The sequence below is a fragment of the Balaenoptera physalus genome (assembly GCF_965194825.1).
Source record: "Balaenoptera physalus genome assembly, chromosome: 5".
Classification (NCBI taxonomy): domain Eukaryota; kingdom Metazoa; phylum Chordata; class Mammalia; order Artiodactyla; family Balaenopteridae; genus Balaenoptera; species Balaenoptera physalus.
In genome coordinates this window covers 25,113,585-25,133,022 of record NC_138884.1, presented here as the reverse complement: position 1 = coordinate 25,133,022, position 19,438 = coordinate 25,113,585, and the positions used below count along the sequence as shown (strand labels likewise).

Below are 19,438 nucleotides of genomic sequence, written 5' to 3'. Positions count from 1 at the left end.
CTCATTTTGATCAAAGAATTCTAGGTTATAAATATGTGGTAGAAATTATTATGACACCATTATTTCTTATGGGAATTATATTGAAATATATATATTATTTATACAAGTGGATCCTGAGCTTTCAAAAATTCACTAGAAATAACTTCCTGGTTACTTATAATCGAATAGACTTATTTCTTTGCGTGTAAACTATCTGTAGTCCTTTTTTGCTTTAAAATTTTGAAATTCAAAGGTTGCCTTATTTGAATCTTCCTGAGCCTCAATTTCTTATTTCTTCAATTTTCAGTTTCCACTTCCATGATTAAACTCATCAGCCAAAAAGAATAACTAGGGCAGTCTAATCACCAGTATCAGCCCTCCAGCGTGCATTATTGTGTCGCCAAAACTCTGCAGGGACCAATCTTCTGCCTCAAAGGCCATTAGATGAGAAAAGAGGGAAGACATCCCAAGTTGTTAGAGAATTAAAATGTTTTATCTACTCTAATGCACTCAAGTTACTTATCAGATAGCTAGAAAGTGTGACTTAGAGTCCCACGACAGTAGAGAGTCTGGACCCCTGGCTTGGGGCTCTGAAGCAGTGCAGCATGCCTCCAGGGGCTATGTGGTAACCCACACTTCTCCTGCTCCGTGTTTCCCAGAAAGTCTGCCCAACCTCAGGGGCACTGAAGAGCTCTCTGCTCACAAAGACTTCATTATGTAGGTCTTGCTTCATAATTGGCATTTCTGCCTATAGCATTGTGCCATTCTTTTGGAAATGGGTATTTCAAGGAAGTATGTGTCTCCCAGTGTAACTAAATAATGCCAAAGAGACCAGATCTGTTTTTTTTAAAGATCCCATTTCATCATGTTAAATGCACAAATATGGTGCATGTAGCTGTCAAACTCATCTTCGTAAATGATCTGTTTATACCATAATATGATTCAGAAAAATTACCTAACTATCCATAGTAGCCAGACTCCATGATGGTCCCCAATGATCCTCACCTCCGGGTATTCACAGTCTTGTGTAGTTCCCTCCTATGTTGTTCCAGGGATTTGTGACCCATAGAAAAAGGTAGAAGTGATAGTATGTCAATTTTGAGATTAGGTTGTAAAAGACATTGTGGTTTTCACCTTGGTGGCTTTTTTTCTCTCACTCTTGGATCATTTGTTTTGGGGGACATCAACTTGTGAGCAGCCTTAGAAAGAGGCTCACATAGCAAGGAAAGACATTGTGGCTTTCACCTTGGTGGCTTTTTTTCTCTCGCTCTTGGATCATTTGTTTTGGGGGACATCAACTTGTGAGCAGCCTTAGAAAGAGGCTCACATAGCAAGGAAATGAAGCTCCTGCCAATGGCCACTTGAATGCCCTTGAAAGCAGATCCTTCAGCCCTCGTCGGAGTCCTCAGAGAATGCAGTCAACACCTGCAGCCTAAGAGACCTGAGCCACAACGACCCAGCCGAGACACTCCCAGATTCCTGACCCCCAGAAACTGGTGTCATAATAAATATTTGTTGTTTTAAGCTTCTAAGCCTTGGGGTATTTTATTACATGGCAAAAAATAACACATTTTTTTATCTTCTTCCGTTGGCAAGTGCATGCCAGGACGAAATGAGGCTTCAGCTGGCGCACAGTATGTTATAGCCCTGAGGGCATGGCATTGCTAACCTGTGGTGCCTTTAGGTTTCAAGAAACAGTATCTTGAAGAAGTTATAGATGAAAACAAATTAGACAATTTGAAATCAAGACATTAATATCAAACAGGCATGGCAAAAAGATAGTATGAAGGACAAAATTCACAATGAATGGGGGAATGGAGCATGGAATCTTTTCTGAGACTTTGGGATTGCCTTATCTGGTTTCTGTGCCCTCTGAAAAGAGCTTGTTAGAAGTACTTAAAGAGGTTGCCCTAAGAACATATTAATCTGACGTTCAAGGGCTACCATATGGGGACCAATCTTACTGTTTATCTTCACCACTAATCTCATCTCTGAGCTTCAAATAAATATAGTACTTTCTAACCTCTATGTTTTTATGGAAGCCATTACATTCTGCAGGAATTTCTGGTCTCCTATTCACATGTCCCCTTGGACTGGACCTAGCTTTTAATGCCAGTCTGATCTGTTTATTTCTCTTTTCAGTCTCCCCTGAACAACACAACTCTTAGGGATTGCTTTTCTATTAAGAAATCAGTATCTGTGACACTAGCATACTGTCTTCATTTTTTATGCCTATCTCCACAATAAATAATTTCTAGAGGTCAGGAGGCTCCCTAATACATTATTGTATCTTCTACAAAGATCCGAGTACAATACCATTTATTTGATAGCAGTGTGATAAACATTGGTTAAAACTTACTTCTATTAGTTTTCTTATTGCAAATGGGGGCCTGTTTTTTTGTGGACAGTTTTAAAAAGTCAATCAAAAAGAGGAAAAGAAGTCAATTCACCACTCAGCAATAACCACTTAGTATTTTTTGGTATAGTCTTTTTTGCAGATGTGTGGGGGGTGTGTGTGTATGCTATGTGTTGTGCATGTGAAATGGAATCAAACTGATTATGTACTTGCTTGTTTGATAATGAATAGCAAAACTTATTCACTGAATGCCCCATTTTTGGACCTGACACAAAGTCTGGGGGTGTAATTTTTTAATGTAGCTCTACGTTAATACACGGTGCTCTTTTGCCTATAAAAGCAATATGTCCCTTATTTCAGACCCTTTCTGGGCTATTTCTATTAAAAAATATCATGATTATAAACAACATTCTCAGTTGGTATGGATTTCAACGTCATGTCATAACAATACCATCTACTACAAAGAAAATAAACAACCATCAAACAATTTGTGAGATTCAAATAAAATGGATAAAGAAGTCAACCTGCAATTCAAAATCCATTTATAGCTCACCTAATTTTCCAATATTGACCATGGGAAGGGTTACTGCTCCCAGAAAATCTGTCTGCTTTCATTTTATCATGCTTAAACACAGTTCTGAAAAAGACAGGACATGACAGAATTGCTGCTCCCTTTCCCTTCTTATTTCTCTTGTTTTAATCTCTCATTTTCTATAGTTTAAAAAAAAACATATTCATGTGATTTAACTGTTCAGTTTCATAAGCTATGAAATAGAAAAAATAACGGTGCTTACCTAACAATGTCTGGCGCATGGTAAACACTTAAAAATGTTACTATATATTACACCTGTCTTGTTTTCTCATCCTAGTAGCACACTTATGCAGCATATGTGTATGCATGCTCTCTCTCGCTCTCTCGCTCTCTCTCCCACACACATTCACTCACTTTCTTTAAACCCAGGAACACAACTATTACAGACTCCTTGGTGTGTGAGTTCTGTCTGTGTCTCATTTTTGATTACTTCAAACAAGGGTCAGTTACATAATTAATTAAGCAGGTAAGTATACACTTCTCACAAGTAAAGCCAACATACTGTTTCTGTTTAATACTAAAATGTTTATCATTAAAAATGAAGTCCAGATTAATGATCACTAGAAGAAAACAATTTGGATTGCTTTGAGACTGTGTAGTAATGCACAGTCAAAACCTTGCAATTAATACCAAAGATATTTCTTTTGTTATTGAGAATGAAGGGTTAGGAATTTGTAGATTCATAATCTGTCGCAGAAAATGGTATTAAAAGCCCTGACATTTGATCTTAATATTCTCCTACTACTCTCTTAACAGCTGTGCTGTGATCCTGCCTTCATATTATGACTGCAAATCCCATCTGAAAATGTATAAAGTCCTAATCCCTCGATGGACTCACTACTGGTTCAGGAATCTCACAGACCACGAGGCATTTTGGACATGACCGTTTTCACCCCCAATCACAGCTGCATCCAAACTGTAAACCCCTGATCATATTCTCACCAACTGAACTATGGTGGCAACACCTTTCCAGGTCCCAGCAGCAACCCAGCCATAAAACTCACTCTTGGAAGCAGAGCGAACTCTGGGAAGAACCTGGGAAGTTGCACTTAGTCTTCTCTCCTCTCCTTCCTTCACCACTTTCTCCCTTCAACATGTCCTCTCCTAAACCCACTTCCACCCCCAGAATCCTCATGTTCTCGTTCTCTCCTTTACCCAAATGATTTACACTAACGTTCCAAAGGCCAAGAATTCTTGAAGTATTATTTCTCCAGGTATTTGCATTCATTTGGGGACAAGCCTTAAATAATAGAACACATCTATAAAATTTAAGCATCAGTATTAAATTACAGGTATTTGGGGGGATTAAAATTCTTTGGAAACATATCACATAATCCCTTAATTAGGCCATCCTACTGGCCAATATTGAATTTGAGAATGCAGTGATATATATGTGGTATTCTGTCCATCAGCTGAACACCTCTCACATTTCCAGTGCTTGGATCTGCTTTTCTATCACTAGAGACTGTCCATAAAAGGGATAAAAACAGCTCCGGTGTGGAAAAGGGTGAAGTTATAAAGACGATAAAGGGTTTTAATAACGATGTCATCCAACCAGTTGATTTTTAACTTATTTTATAAATATAATATTTAAAAGAAAATTGAATAATTTTATCAACAATATCACCACTCTAACCATTATGTGTATATATATATATTTTATTGAAGTATAGTCAATTTACCATTGTTTCTTTTTTTGTGTGCATTAATAGTTCATTCATCAATGTTTATTGATAACCTTCTATATCCCAGGGGACTTGCCATGCTGTCTTTTAGTCCTTTTAATCCTTATTCAGGCAGAATTTTAAATAGTTTGAAATCATAGCAGAGACTGAATTTTATTTTTCTTTCACTACTATATCATAAGCATTTTAAAAAATATATTTATTTATTTGGCTGTGCTGGGTTTTAGATGCGGCACACAGGATCTTTAGTTGCAGCATGCAGGCTCTTAGTTGTGGGATGCAGGACCTAGTTCCCTGACCAGGAATCGAACCTGGGCTCCCTGCATTGGGAGCGTAGAGTCTTAACCGCTGGACCACCAGGGAAGTCCCTATCATAAGCATTTGTATGTGCTGCTATTTGAATGATATTACTTAAATTAGACATTCAGGAAAAAAAATGTTCTTGAAATGAGCCAGGTGAGAAGTAGCTGGGAAATGTGTCTTTCCTGGAATTAACAGGAGGTATTATTAACGCCATGAAAGCCCTTCCCATAATTCCAAACTAGTTTACCTGGAAAATTTCCAAGGAACATCATCTTTTGTGCCCAGTGCAAGAATGAGGCATCTTTTATTGGATTGGAGAGAAGCTAATAGCCTTTTGAGAACTTATTATGTATACTTTATTTACATATTCGGCATTAGTGTGTGCTCACAAGGTGTTTTTCAGACTTCTTTTCACAAAAGAAGGCTCTAGTAAGAAAGTGAATTTTGTTTCCAGTAAAGTTTCTACTGGCCTGTACTCTTCCCTGTCAAGTTTCCAGCGACTTTTAGAAACCAAATGGGGGTGATGGATTTCCCAGGCCAACGGCCTCCTTCGCCTAGTCATGAGTTGCTAGAAACTGAGCTGCAGGATCTATTTTGCCTTCAAACGAAAGCATGTTGCATGAAGACACAGGACGTGGCTGGACTGTGAAGTGAGCAGAGGAGGGCTGAGCACAAAGAAATAGGGAATACTGAACTCCTACGTTTAAGGATCGGCCTTCTAGGCCACCTTCCTATCTTTCTAAAGTAAATATGATTCAAAGAGGAAGGTTGTAAAATGGCGTTAAGCCTCTCTACCTCCATCCTTAAAACCATGAGTAAAGATAAGCCAAATTTTCCTAAATCAGGCCCTGGAAACAAAATAAAAGTGATGCCCTGGGCAAGGTGAGGGAGGAAAGCAGTCCAAGCTACAGGCTGGTGTTCCCTGTCAATATGCTGCTATGACATGAAAATCTTAGTTGCCGTTGAGTTAGTCTGGCCAGAAATTGAAGAAGTGAAAGGCAAGAGTACATGGATTCTGTTTGTAGGATGGGGTGAAGGCAACAATAGAAGAGTGGTTAAGGATGAAAAGATGTGTTTTTTTGGCAGAGAGGTTTTGTTGTGACAAAAAATCTATCAGTAATACATTCTGTTTTCTTCATTATTTTGCCTAGCATTGATCTGAGCACCCACTCACCTTTCTCATCCCACAGCTCTAGCTACTGCATCCACTTGTTGCTCTTACAGGAAGAGGGACCGACCCCTGATATGTCCTAGTAGTCACAGAGTGGAACTCAGACCACTAAATATTCAACAACCTCTTCCTATTCCTCCCCGTCACCTCCACTCCTACTATATACAAGAATTGGCCTCAAACGAGAGGGCCTGAAAAACTGTTAAAAATTACTAATAATCGTTATATATTGAGAGCCTGTTATATGCCAATCTCAGGTCCATCCAAGTCCAAATGCCCTGCTCTTGCTCTTGAACAGCATATGCTATTTTTGGTTAATATTTTCTTACAGGTTATAGGTTTAACCTGTAAACCTGTATAGGAGCAGTATAAAATTAAAGACACTCCTTCATTCAAGAATTCTTCAACCATTTAAACTGTGGATGAATATTTGTATATCCAAGAGAAAAGTTGTGAGGAGGATGCCCCAAATTCCTAAATCATGCTACTTCTCCATCCTTCCCTTTGTTTTTTCCCCGCCTTTTTCTCCCCTCCTTCCCTTCCTCTTCTTTTCCTTTCCTGCCTCCTTCCCTCTCTCCCTCTTTCCCTCCTTCCCTTCTTCCCTCCTCTCTCCTTCTCTCTCCCTCCCTCCCTCCTCCCTCTTTCTTTCTTTCTTTCTTCCTTCCTTCCTTTTTCTTCCTTCCTTCCTTCCTTCCCTCCCTCCCTCCCTTCTTTCTTCCTTCCTTTCTTCCTTCCTTCCTTCCTTCCTTTCTTTCTTTCTTCCTTCCTTCCTTCTTTTCTTTCTTTCTTTCTTTCTTTCTTTCTTTCTTTCTTTCTTTCTTTCTTTCTTTCTTTCTTTCTTTCTTTCTTCTTTCTTCCTTCCTTCCTTCCTTCCTTCCTTCCTTCCTTCCTTCCTTCCTTCCTTTTTCTGTCTTTCCTTCTTTCTTGTCCCAGGCTCCTGCAGCACTACTAACATAGATAACACGCCAAATATATTTAAAAGATAAAAGGGATCTATGTAAATCTATTATACACAAAAGCCAATAAACCTACATGAAAAGTTCCTAAGGCTTATAGTTTACACTCTTTCCATGAATTAAAACATAATTTGGTTTTAAGATTCTTACAGAACAAAAAAGTATATTTTAAAAAGAAACAAATGACCAATCTTTTCCTCATGTGGTAAAACAAGTTAAAGAACTACCATTAGAATAAAGCAAAATTTAATTAAGGAAATAAAGAGACAAACATCTACCTTGGCATATTACAAACTCATGTCATCTAATTTCAACGGAGGTTTCACTGCTGCTTCTTGGCAAATCATGTTTCCTTGTTGACTTCATAATACATTCTCCAGAATGGCTGTTTTAACCCTTCTGCTTTCCTTAGGTCCCCGTCCCACTCTTCCCGGTCCACCTCTCTCCACCCCCTCCCACAGCAGATGGTTTGACTCCTGCTTCACCAAATAGAAGGGTGCATCCATCACAAATTCCCTCATTTGCTCTCCTCAATCCATCACTCTAATTCTACTCAGCCAGATCCTCCCTAACTTGGGTCATTCTGTGCCTTCATTTCACTCCCCTCACTGGCATCTTCATCTTCCCTTATCCAAGTGCTTCCTGCACCTCCGTCTTTAATAGAGTCATACTTTCTTCCCACATCCCTCTACTCTCTTTTTTCACTTCTGAAAAAAAGAAACTCTCAAGAGCCTAAGTTATAATCTAAGAAATCTTTTGCCTAAAGCATCCACCCAATATTGTTGTATGCTGTTTGTTTATTTTTAATAGAAGCCACTTTGGGATTTTGTGGAGTGGATATAAACAACCGGGAAAAATAAATTCCCTACTTCCATATTTCTTAACCCTGAGGGTCAAAATGAAGGTGGGTTCTACAAATATATCACAAATACAAGCCTCAATTCAAAAATTGAATTGTTCAAGAAATTCTATGTCTAGTTCAACAAATCCCTGACATTCACCCCAGCCCCATGCAGTTCCATTTTTAGCGGTGTTATTTCTGAGTTTTAAGGAGTGGGGGAAATCAGATCATTAGTTACCACTTTCTGAGATGTCCACCATCCAAAATGGACCTCAGTGATTATCTTATGTGGGTCACAGATGCATTCTTCCTCATGCCAACCTAAAGGGCCCAATAAGCCTCACTAGAACTCATCAGGGCTCTCCACACAGTCGTCCCACCAATTCTGTATCTGCTGGTTCCCTTGAAACTCTGACATTCATTCTGCTCCTGCCCCATGTTGCAGTACAGACAACTCGTGACTATGGCACACATATCTGCCTAGAAAAACTAAGCAGGCCTTTCCTCTCAGGGGTCTTGTCCTCTCCTTGGGTCTACACAGCCAAAGAGGCACAAGTAACTTCTGCTATCACATATCCCCAAATTTCTCCAGGGTTTGATCATCACTGCTGCACCTCAGCTTGTGTGGAGCAGGGACTAGGTCTCTCTTCTCTCAGACACCCACAGCAACGACACTTCTTGCTTTGCCTTTGCCTCTTCTCCTCACCAACCCCCAATCCTGAAGCCTCAGGGGGTTGGAAGGCTTGTTCTGATTCATCAAACATTCTCTGAAGACGACTTTCAAGATGGCAGAGGAGTAAGACGTGGAGATCAACTTTCTCCCCAAAAACACATCAAAAATACATCTAAATGTGGAATAACTCCTACACAACACTACTGAATACTGGCAGAAGACCTCAGACTTCCCAAAAGGCAAGAAACTCCTCACGTACCTGGCCATGTGGCTGAAAGGGTCTTGGTGCTCTGGCTGGGGGTCAGGCCTGAGCCTCTGAGGTGGGAGACATGAGTTCAGGGTACTGGACCACCAGAGACCTCCGGGCCCCACATAATATCAACCAGTGAGAGCTCTCACAGAGATCTCTGTCTCAATGCTAAGACCCAGCTCCATGCAATGACCAGCAAGCTCCAGTGCTGGACACCCCATGCCAAACAACTAGCAAGATAGGAACACAACCCCACCCATTAGCAGAGAGGCTGCCTAAAATTACAATAAGTTCACAGATGCCCCAAAACACACCACTGGACGCAGTCCTGCCCACCAGAAAGACAAGATCCAGCCTCATCCACCAGAACACAGGCACCAGTCCCCTCCACCAAGAAGGCTACACAACTCACTGAACCAACCTTAGCAACTGGGGGCAGACACCAAAAACAATAGGAACTATGAACCTGCAGCCTGCGAAAAGGAGACCCCAAACACAGTAAATTAAGCAAAATAAGAAGACAGAGAAAAACACAACAGATGAAGGAGCAAGGTAAAAACACACCAGACCAAACAAATGAAGAGGAAATAAGCAGTCTACCTGAAAAAGAATTCAGAATAATGACAGTAAAGATGATCCAAAATCTTGTAAATAGAATGGAGAAAATACAAGAAACGTTTAACAAGGACCAAGAAGAACTAAAGAGCAAACAAACAATTATGAACAACACAATAAATGAAATTTAAAATTCTCTAGAAGGAATCAGTAGCAGAATAACTGAGGGAGAAGAACGGATAAGTGACCTGGAAGATAAAATAGTGGACATAACTACTGCAGAGCAGAATAAAGAAAAAAGAATGAAAAGAACTGAAGATAGTCTCAGAGACCTCTGGGACAACATTAAATGCACCAACATTCGAATTATAGGGGTCCCAGAAGAAGAAGAGAAAAAGAAAGGGACTGAGAAAATATTTGAAGAGATTATAGTCAAAAACTTCCTTAATATGGGAAAGGAAATAGTCAATCAAGTCCAAGAAGCACAGAGAGTCCCATACAGGATAAATCCAAGGAGAAACACGCCAAGAAACGTATTAATCAAACTATCAAAAATTAAGCACAAAGAAAAAATATTGAAAGCAGCAAGAGAAAAGCAACAAATAACATACAAGGGAATCCCCATAAGGTTAACAGCTGATCTTTCAGCAGAAACTCTGCAAGCCAGAAGAGAGTGGCAGGACATATTTAAAGTGATGAAAGGGAAAAACCTACAACCAAGATTACTTTACCCAGCAAGGATCTCATTAAGATTTGACAGAGAAATTAAAACCTTTACAGACAAGCAAAAGCTAAGAGAATTCAGCACCACCAAACCAGCTTTACAACAAATGGCAAAGGAACTTCTCTAGGCAGGAAACACAAGAGAAGGAAAAGACCTTCAATAACAAACCCAAAACAATTAAGAAAATGGGAATAGGAACATACATATCGATAATTACCTTCAGTGTAAATAGATTAAATACTCCAACCAAAAGAAATAGACTGGCTGAATGGATACAGAAACAAGACCCATATATATGCTGTCTACAGGAGACCCACTTCAGACCTAGGGACACATACAGACTGAAAGTGAGGGGATGGAAAAAGATATTCCATGCAAATGGAAATCAAAAGACAACTGGAGTAGCAATTCTCATATCAGACAAAATAGACTTTAAAACAAAGACTATTACAAGAGACAAAGAAGGACACTACGTAATGATCAAGGGATCAATCCAAGAAGAAGATATAACAATTGTAAATATTTATGCACCCAACATAGGAACACCTCAATACATAAGGCAAATGCTAACAGCCATAAAAGGGGAAATCGACAGTAACACAATCATAGTAGGGGACATAACACCCCACTTTCACCAATGGACAGATCAACCAAAATGAAAATAAATAAGGAAACACAAGCTTTAAGTGACACATTAGACAAGATGGACTTAATTGATATTTATAGGACATTCCATCTAAAAACAACAGAATACAGTTCTTCTCAAGTGCTCATGGAACATTCTCCAGGATAGATCATATCTTCGGTCACAAATCAAGCCTAGGTAAATTTAAGAAAATTGAAATTGTATCAAGTATCTTTTCTGACCACAACACTATGAGACTAGATATCAATTACAGGGAAAAAACTGTTTAAAATACAAACACATGGAGGCTAAACAATATGCGACTAAATAACCAAGAGATCACTGAAGAAATCAAAAAGGAAATCAAAAAATACCTAGACAGAAATGACAATGAAAAGACGACGACCCGAAACATATGGGATGAGGCAAAAGCAGTTCTAAGAGGGAAGTTTATAGCAATACTATCCTACTTCAAGAAACAACAAATGTCCCAAATAAACAATCTAACCTTACACTTAAAGCAATTAGAGAAAGAAAAACAAAAAAACCCCCAAAGTTAGCATAAGGAAAGAAATAATAAGGATCAGATCAGAAATAAATGAAAAAGAAATGAAGGAAATGATAGCAAAGATCAATGAAACTAAAAGCTGGTTCTTTGAGAAGATAAACAAAATTGATAAACCATTAGCCAGACTCATCAGGAAAAAATGGAGAAGACTCAAATCAACAGAATCAGAAATGAAAAAGGAAGTAACAACTGACACTGCAGAAACACAAAGGATCATGAGAGATTCCTACAAGCAACTATATGCCAATAAATGGACAACCTAGAAGAAATGGACAAATTCTTAGAAAAGCACAACCTTCTGAGACTACAAGAAGAAATAGAAAATATAAACAGACATATCACAAGCACTGAAATTGAAACTGTGATTAAAAATCTTCAAACAAACAAAAGCCCAGGACCTGATGGCTTCACAAGCAAATTCTATCACACATTTAGAGAAGAGCTAACACCTACCCTTCTCAAACTCTTCCAAAATACAGCAGAGGGAGGAACACTGCCAAACTCATTCTACGAGGGCACCATCACCCTGATACCAAAAGCAGACAAAGATGTCACAAAGAAAGAAAACTACAGGCCAGTATCACTGATGAACATAGATGCAAAAATCCTCAACAAAATACTAGCAAACAGAATCCAACAGCACATTCAAAGGATCATACACCATGATCAAGTGAGGTTTAGTCCAGGAATGCAAGGGTTCTTCAATATACGCAAATTAATCAATGTGATACACCATATTAACAAATTGAAGGATAAAAACCATATGATAATCTCAATAGATACAGAGAAAGCTTTCAACAAAATTCAACACCCATTTATGATAAAAACTCTCCAGAAAGTAGGCATAGAGGGAACCTACTTCAACATAATAAAAGCCATATATGACAAACCAACAGCCAAGATCTTTCTCAGTGGTGAAAAACAGAAACCATTTCCACTAAGATGAGGAACAAGACAAGGTTGTCCACTCTCACCGCTATTATTCAACATAGTTTTGGAAGTTTTAGCCACAGCAATCAGAGAAGAAAAAGAAATAAAAGGAATCCAAATTGGAAGAAAAGAAGTAAAGCTGTCACTGTTTTCAGAAGTCATGATACTATACATAGAGAATCCTAAAGATTTTGTCAGAAAACTACTAGAGCTAATCAATGAATTTGGTAAAGTAGCAGGATACAAAACTAATGCACAGAAATCTCATTCATTCCTATACACTAATGATGAAAAATCTGAAAGAGAAATTAAGGAAATACTCCCATTTACCATTGCAACAAAAAGAATAAATACCTAGGAATAAACCTACCTAAGGAGACAAAAGACCTGTATGCAGAAAATTATAAGACACTGATGAAAGAAATCAAAGATGATACAAATAGATGGAGAGATATACCATGTTCTTGGATTGGAAGAATCAACATTGTGAAAATGACTCTACTACCCAAAGCAATCTACAGATTCAATGCAATCCCTATCAAACTACCACTGGCATTTTTCACAGAACTAGAACAAAAAATTTCACAATTTGTATGGAAACACAAAAGACCCCGAATAGCCAAAGCAGTCTTGAGAACGAAAAATGGAGCTGGAGGAATCAGGGTCCTGGACTTCAGACAATACTACAGAGCTACAATAATCAAAACAGTATAGGACTGGCACAAAAACAGAAATATAGATCAATGGAACAGGATAGAAAGCCCAGAGATAAACCCATGCACATATGGTCACCTTATCTTTGACAAAGGAGGCAAGAATACACAATGGAGAAAAGACAACCTCTTCAATAAGTGGTGCTGGGAAAACTGGACAGCTACATGTAAAAGAATGAAATTAGAACACTCCCTAACACCATACACAAAAATAAACCCAAAATGGATTAAAGACCTAAATGTAAGGCCAGGCACTATCACACTCTTAGAGGAAAACATAGGCAGAACCCTCTATGACATAAATCACAGCAAGATCCTTTTTGAACCACCTCCTAGAGAAATGGAAATAAAAACAAAAATAAACAAATGGGACCTAATGAAACTTAAAAGCTTTTGCACAGCAAAGGAAACCATAAACAAGATGAAAAGACAACCCTCAGAATGGGAGAAAATATTTGCAAATGAAGCAACTGACAAAGGATTAATCTCCAAAATATACAAGCAGCTCATGCAGCTCAATATCAAACAACCCAATCCAAAAATGGACAGAACACCTAAATAGACATTTCTCCTAAAGAAGCTATACAGATTGCCAACAAACACATGAATGGATGCTCAACATCACTAATCATTAGAGAAATGCAAATCAAAACTACAATGAGGTATTACCTCACACTGGTCAGAATGGCCATCATCCAAAAAATCTACAAATAGTAAATGCTGGAGATGGTGTGGAGAAAAGGGAACCCTCCTACACTGTTGGTGGGAATGTAAATTGATACAGCCACTATGGAGAACAGTATAGAGGTTCCTTAAGAAACTAAAAATAGAACTACCATATGACCCAGCAATTCCACTACTGGGCATATACCCTTAGAAAACCATAATTCAAAAGGAGTCATGTACCGCAATGTTCATTGCAGCTCTATTTACAGTAGCCAGGACATGGAAGGAACCTAAGTGTCCATCGACAGATGAATGGATAAAGAAGATGTGGCACATATATACAATGGAATATTACTCAGCCATAAAATGGAACGAAATTGAGTTATTTGTAGTGTGGTGGATGAACCTAGAATCTGTCATACAGAGTTTAGTAAGTGAGAAAGAGAAAAACAAATACCGTATGCTAACACTTATACATGGAATTAAAAAAAAAAGAAAGAAAAGTTTCTGAAGAACCTAGGGGTAGGACAGGAATAAAGATGCAGAGGTAGAGAATGGACTTGAGGACACAGAGAGGGAGAAGGGTAAGCTGGGACAAAGTGAGAGAGTGGCATTGACATATGCTGCATATTCTAGATGCCTAAATTACTGGTTAATATTACAAAAGATATCACCCTGCCATAATGCCTGTTCCCATTGACTCTAAAACCATCCATAGTGATACATCCGAACATGAGGCTACTCTGGTACTGGGGCTACCCGGTGAGCACTTCTAGACATGCTTTCCTTTAGACATCACCCCCCAACTTCCTGCTGAATGATGCACAATTCCACAGGGGCTGTAGCAGTGCTTCTGCTTCCTGCAGCTACCACTGCTCTGCTCCCCAGTACCAACTGAACAGTGACTATTTAGCTCTGGAAGCACTGCTACTATTGTTGCTCACCATGGCCCATCAGAACTCCAAACAGGATGGCTGTCGTGTTTCCTGCAAGTCGCCACTCCCTTGCTCAAGAAGAATAGGTTTCCTGCTGACCTTGAATGGCCTGACCTATAAGATGCTGATCATCAAGATAACCCAACTATTATGGTGTTCAATTGCCTCAACAGAAAGCGCTTCCCAAGAGTGGGCCTTACTATTGCTCATTACCCCGCTGTGTACCTGCCTCCCGCCCCCAAAGTCTACTGTCATCCAGTAGTTTGTGTAAGACTTTAAAACAGTTAAGTCAAAGCATGATGTTCATCTGCTCAAAGTCCCCCACTGGCTCCGCGCATGAGTGGGAATGAAAGCCACTTTCTTAGGAAGGTCTGCACAGTCCTGTGGGATCAGGTTTCTTACTATCCCTCCCAATGTTCTTCTTGTTTGCTTACTCTGCTCTAATCTCTTTGTCTGAGACCCTGATGCTGAACACACTAACATGCTCCCACCCTAGAGTCTTCACACCAGGCCTGCTCCCTTCCCTCCAATACTCTTCACTTTGATTTTCTGCCTCGCTCATTCCTGTGTTTCTTCCAAAAACTTGCTCAGAGGAGACGTTCTCACTGAAGCCTACTTTGGCCACTCCACTGACAGCTGCAACCGCTGCCAGCACTCCTTACCCTCTTCTCAGATTTATTCTTCTCACTAGCACTTATCACCTTCTAACATACCTCATACATTATTCATAGACCATGTTTATTGCCTTCTTCCCTTTACAACAAGGTAAGTTCCATGATGAGAACAGTGATTTTTATCAATTACCTTTTCACTTCTCTATTTTCAGCACTCAGAACAGTGCCCAGTACACAGTACTCATGCAATAAATATGTATTCGTAGAATGGATGCTTGATGCATGATTCTTCAGGAGTTGGCTGAGAAGCAAAGAATGCACTCTCCCATTTGGTATCAGCAGAGCTTCTCCACTGAATCCTCCAAAGGGAAGCACAGCGCTTTGCATCTTCTCTACCTCAGCAGGGGTCTCCCTATTCAGTGATTCAACCTCCAAAAGAATTTAGGAAACCTTCATCCCCCTTTCTTTTTGTAAGAGATTTGGGCTGGTGCCAGGGTCCTTTCTGCCACCCAGATCTTTCATAATCTGACTCAGTTAGCACGAAGATTTCTAAGCAAATCAAAACCATGATGCTTTTTTCTAAATTCCTAGTGTTTCTTATATGAACATGGTCCTCCTAAGAACATTAGAGTAATAATAAATGCCTTTCACGGAGTATCCTCTCTGCCAGTTAGTACAGAGTGCTTTATATATTTTCAGTTTAATCCTCAGAACCACCATTTAATGTAGGTGTTACCTACACTTTCACATAGACATGAGGCTCAGAGAAGGAACATAATATTCCATAGTTTACAAAGCTAAAAATCCCATAGTTCAAAGATATTTCAGAGACTTTGTGCGTCCCTTTAACTCCCACGAGGACATCTATTCTGAAGACACAAAAGCCTTTTGTCCTCCCTCATTTCTATACTCTAGTAAGTTCACAAGGACTACTGAGACCTAGGTGGTGTCTTCAGCACCTGGAAAATACCTGCTATGTATTTACCGCTACATAAATATTTATTCAATTTAATGAAATCAAACTTCATCCTGTGCAGGAACATTATATTTGGACTGAAAGCAACCCACAAGGTAATTCATTAGATGCCTTAATATATCTTGGAATGATAAGTAATTATGGGAAATTTAGACACATGTCAGTCCCCAAGAAAAAGATTTATATAAACTATTGCAATTTGAGATGTGCCACCCATGTCATACTGATTTTCAGCAAACTGCAAGAACCACAAAATTCCACATATTTTTAGCAGCCCTGGAGCAACAGTCCACAGCAATAGATTAGGAAGTAATATCCCCATGGAAATGGTCAGTATTTCTACCTTTTGTTACTTTGTTACAAATACTCTCCGAAAGAATGAATCTACCCCAGCAAGCATGAATGAAAAATTTATGTTGCCACAGAATCCACTTGAATTATGGGTGACCAAGTGTTGATGTGGCTGACATCTTTCATACTTATGTCACTTGACAATGAATGTCTTACATAAAGTTGCTTTTGTCATAGTATAGCCATATCAGGCCTATTTACTATATCTTTGCCCCATATTCAGACATATAAGAGGTTCTAAAATGTTCTGAATTTCTAGAATACAACAACATCCTGGTAAATTCACGGCTATTGATCTTAGTTTAACCTCTATAGTGAGTTGAGTGATTTTCATTCTGACCATCTGGAACTATGCCTAGGCTTAAAGTGGTTTTTAAGTAAAAATGCCACACTAACTAAAATAATATTTCTAAGACCCATTTTCCATTTGTTGAGAAAACAAATGTACTCAACCTAAAAGGAAAGAGATTATCTGAGCTGCCATTTAATCCCGAACAATTTCATTGTATTACTTACGCTTTTACAGTTCCGACTGGAAACAGTGATTCTCTCTGGGGAATTGTTTCTGCTGGTTGTGGGACTTGGGAAGTCAGAATTCTAGGACTACTCAGCTATGCCAGCATTGTTAGAGAAACACAATGTTTGTTCTAGTCTCCCATTTTATAGTCTAATCCTCTTTATTTCTTTTGCAAAGACTGCATCCTACTCTCAAAGTGAATCCCATCACTCAAAGGTACCTTCATATAGATGGAATTTTCAAATCTCTAAATGACAATAGACTGGAAGATAATAGACCAGGAAGCTCAGCTGAGGCAATAATAATATACGTTATTAGAGAAACAAAAAGTGAATTACCATACTCATAAACATTCAAAGTAGTGAGGCAAAGTACCTCATCCATCAACTCCAAAGGACCTGAACATGGAGAATGTTATTCCTCATCATACCAGCATTAGAAAAAAAATGATTGAACAAAACATCTGAGCAAAACAATTCTAGGTTAGTACAGTTAAATGTGATATCCCCAGAGATTAAATTATTTTATTTTCCAACATGTTTTTAAAGTCAACTGCTTTTAGAGTTAATTTCAAAAGTCTGAATTTGCAGACCAAAATTAACTGGGAGAAAAGGTAACTACTATCTTGACCCAAAACTTCTTGGAAAGCTTAAAGCCAAGAGAGTAAATTCAAAACATAACAAATACTCTTTAAGATGCAAAAACAGCATTATAGCTCCTTATTTGTCCTTGCCTATTTTAAATAAGCCAGGGTCAACATGGACAAATTACAGATTAAGTCTGTTTTGCTGACAGTGACAGTGATGCAAGCACGTTCAGATCTCATTCCAGTGAGACACTTGCAGGAAGGACCCGGTCCCTCGCTAAGAGAAGCACAGTTTCTTCACATTTAGAATATGAATGTAGTCCTTTCTACTACTACGTTTTTGGAACTAGAGCATGTCGCAAAACTTTTTGGCATTCTAACCAAGAAGCCAGCTTTCAAACAGTGTTTCTTTCTTACAGGTGTTGAAAGGTTCTACTCCCCAAACAGTAAACAGCAGTGATTCATTAGCATAATGGCGTAGAAAAACAGATGACCATGAACTGTGTGAATGGATTACTCTATTGCTGGGAGTTGCGGTAATGAATCATCATTTCCACTCAATACTCCTCCCTCCTTTTCATTTTGAGTAGCTTCCCTTTTTGAAGGAAGACATTATGAGGATGGCACTTTATAAACCAGAATTGGGAAATGATGCCCTTCACCTTTGACTCAGAAAGTTGGTTTAGGAAATTTAACTACCCATACCAATATTTCAAAGTTGAGTTCAAAATTTCATTAACTTTGAGCAATCTGTTTTTGCTAATTCATTTTTACACAGACTATAAAGAACTAAAATTTCCAAAAAAAAAAAAAAAAAAAAAAAAAGGTTAAGGCTAGGATGACCAGAGGTCCTTTTCATAAAATATTTTTCCTTAAAAAATACATTTGGATCCAAAGCCCCCAAATGTATTATTTGAACATCAAACTTTCCTTTCCTTCCAAATACATGTGCAGGAATTTCTCTTAATTAATTGGACTAGGTTGGGAGAATTTCTCAATCAATGACTTAAAAGATTCTTATAGCAAAGAAAAGGAGGATGAAAGCCAAGACTCTAAGGGATCTTATCAGAGAAAGAGGAGAACCTAATCTATCCAACAACTTTCTCAGAGCCATAGCATGCACTTATATTTGCATCCCTAAAATTCCTAATTTACAGGTTTTTGGAAGAGCAGCTAGTAGATCTTTCAAGATCTACATTACTTTCAAGATCTACATCTACATCTACATCTACATCTCCACTCACGTTCTCATTCAGTAAGCAGTGGTATAAAGAGAGAGGGGATGGCTAGGAAAAATACTGTTTGTGAAAAAGTCAAAGTTTCATTCTTGGCTTGTTTCATTTTAACAGAAAAGTTTGCACCTAGGCCAAAACTGGGAGAAGAATGACAGCTGGGAAGCCAGCTGAGGTGCCTCAGGGAATTAGTGAGACTTGCACTAGATTGAGAGTCAGGAGAGCTGCATCTTAGCTCTGCCCCAACTGGCTGTATGAACTTGGCAAAGCCTCTTAGAGTCCCAGGCCTTCATTCAGATCCCAACATTGAGGGCAACTGGACAAATGAGCCAGTTCCAGTGAGTTTCTCCATTGCAAATTTCAAGCTGAAGAAGACAAAGCTAAGGTGGGAACACAGTAACGTCTCTCACTTATCTTCCAGCAAGAAAAGAAGCCAAGAAATCTGTGCTGGGGAAAATGGTCCTAGAATTTTGTCTTTTCAGTAGCATCACTATATGCCACCACAAGGTCTTTTACACCCTTGGGAAAGAAAAAAGCAGAAAGCTGTGAAGTTGATTCAAATGAAAGTACTTCCTCTGTTGCGTAGAGACACCCAAATAACAGACACATCCTGTGGTTAATAAAAGTAAATTCTATTGTA

At 38.8% G+C, this 19,438-nt stretch overlaps 1 protein-coding gene across 1 annotated transcript in view; it reads right to left on the bottom strand.

The window, feature by feature from the left end:
- Positions 1 to 19,438, bottom strand: part of BANK1 (B cell scaffold protein with ankyrin repeats 1) — a 498,899-nt gene that overhangs the window by 434,961 nt on the left and 44,500 nt on the right. The gene's annotated exons all lie outside the window — the stretch shown is intronic.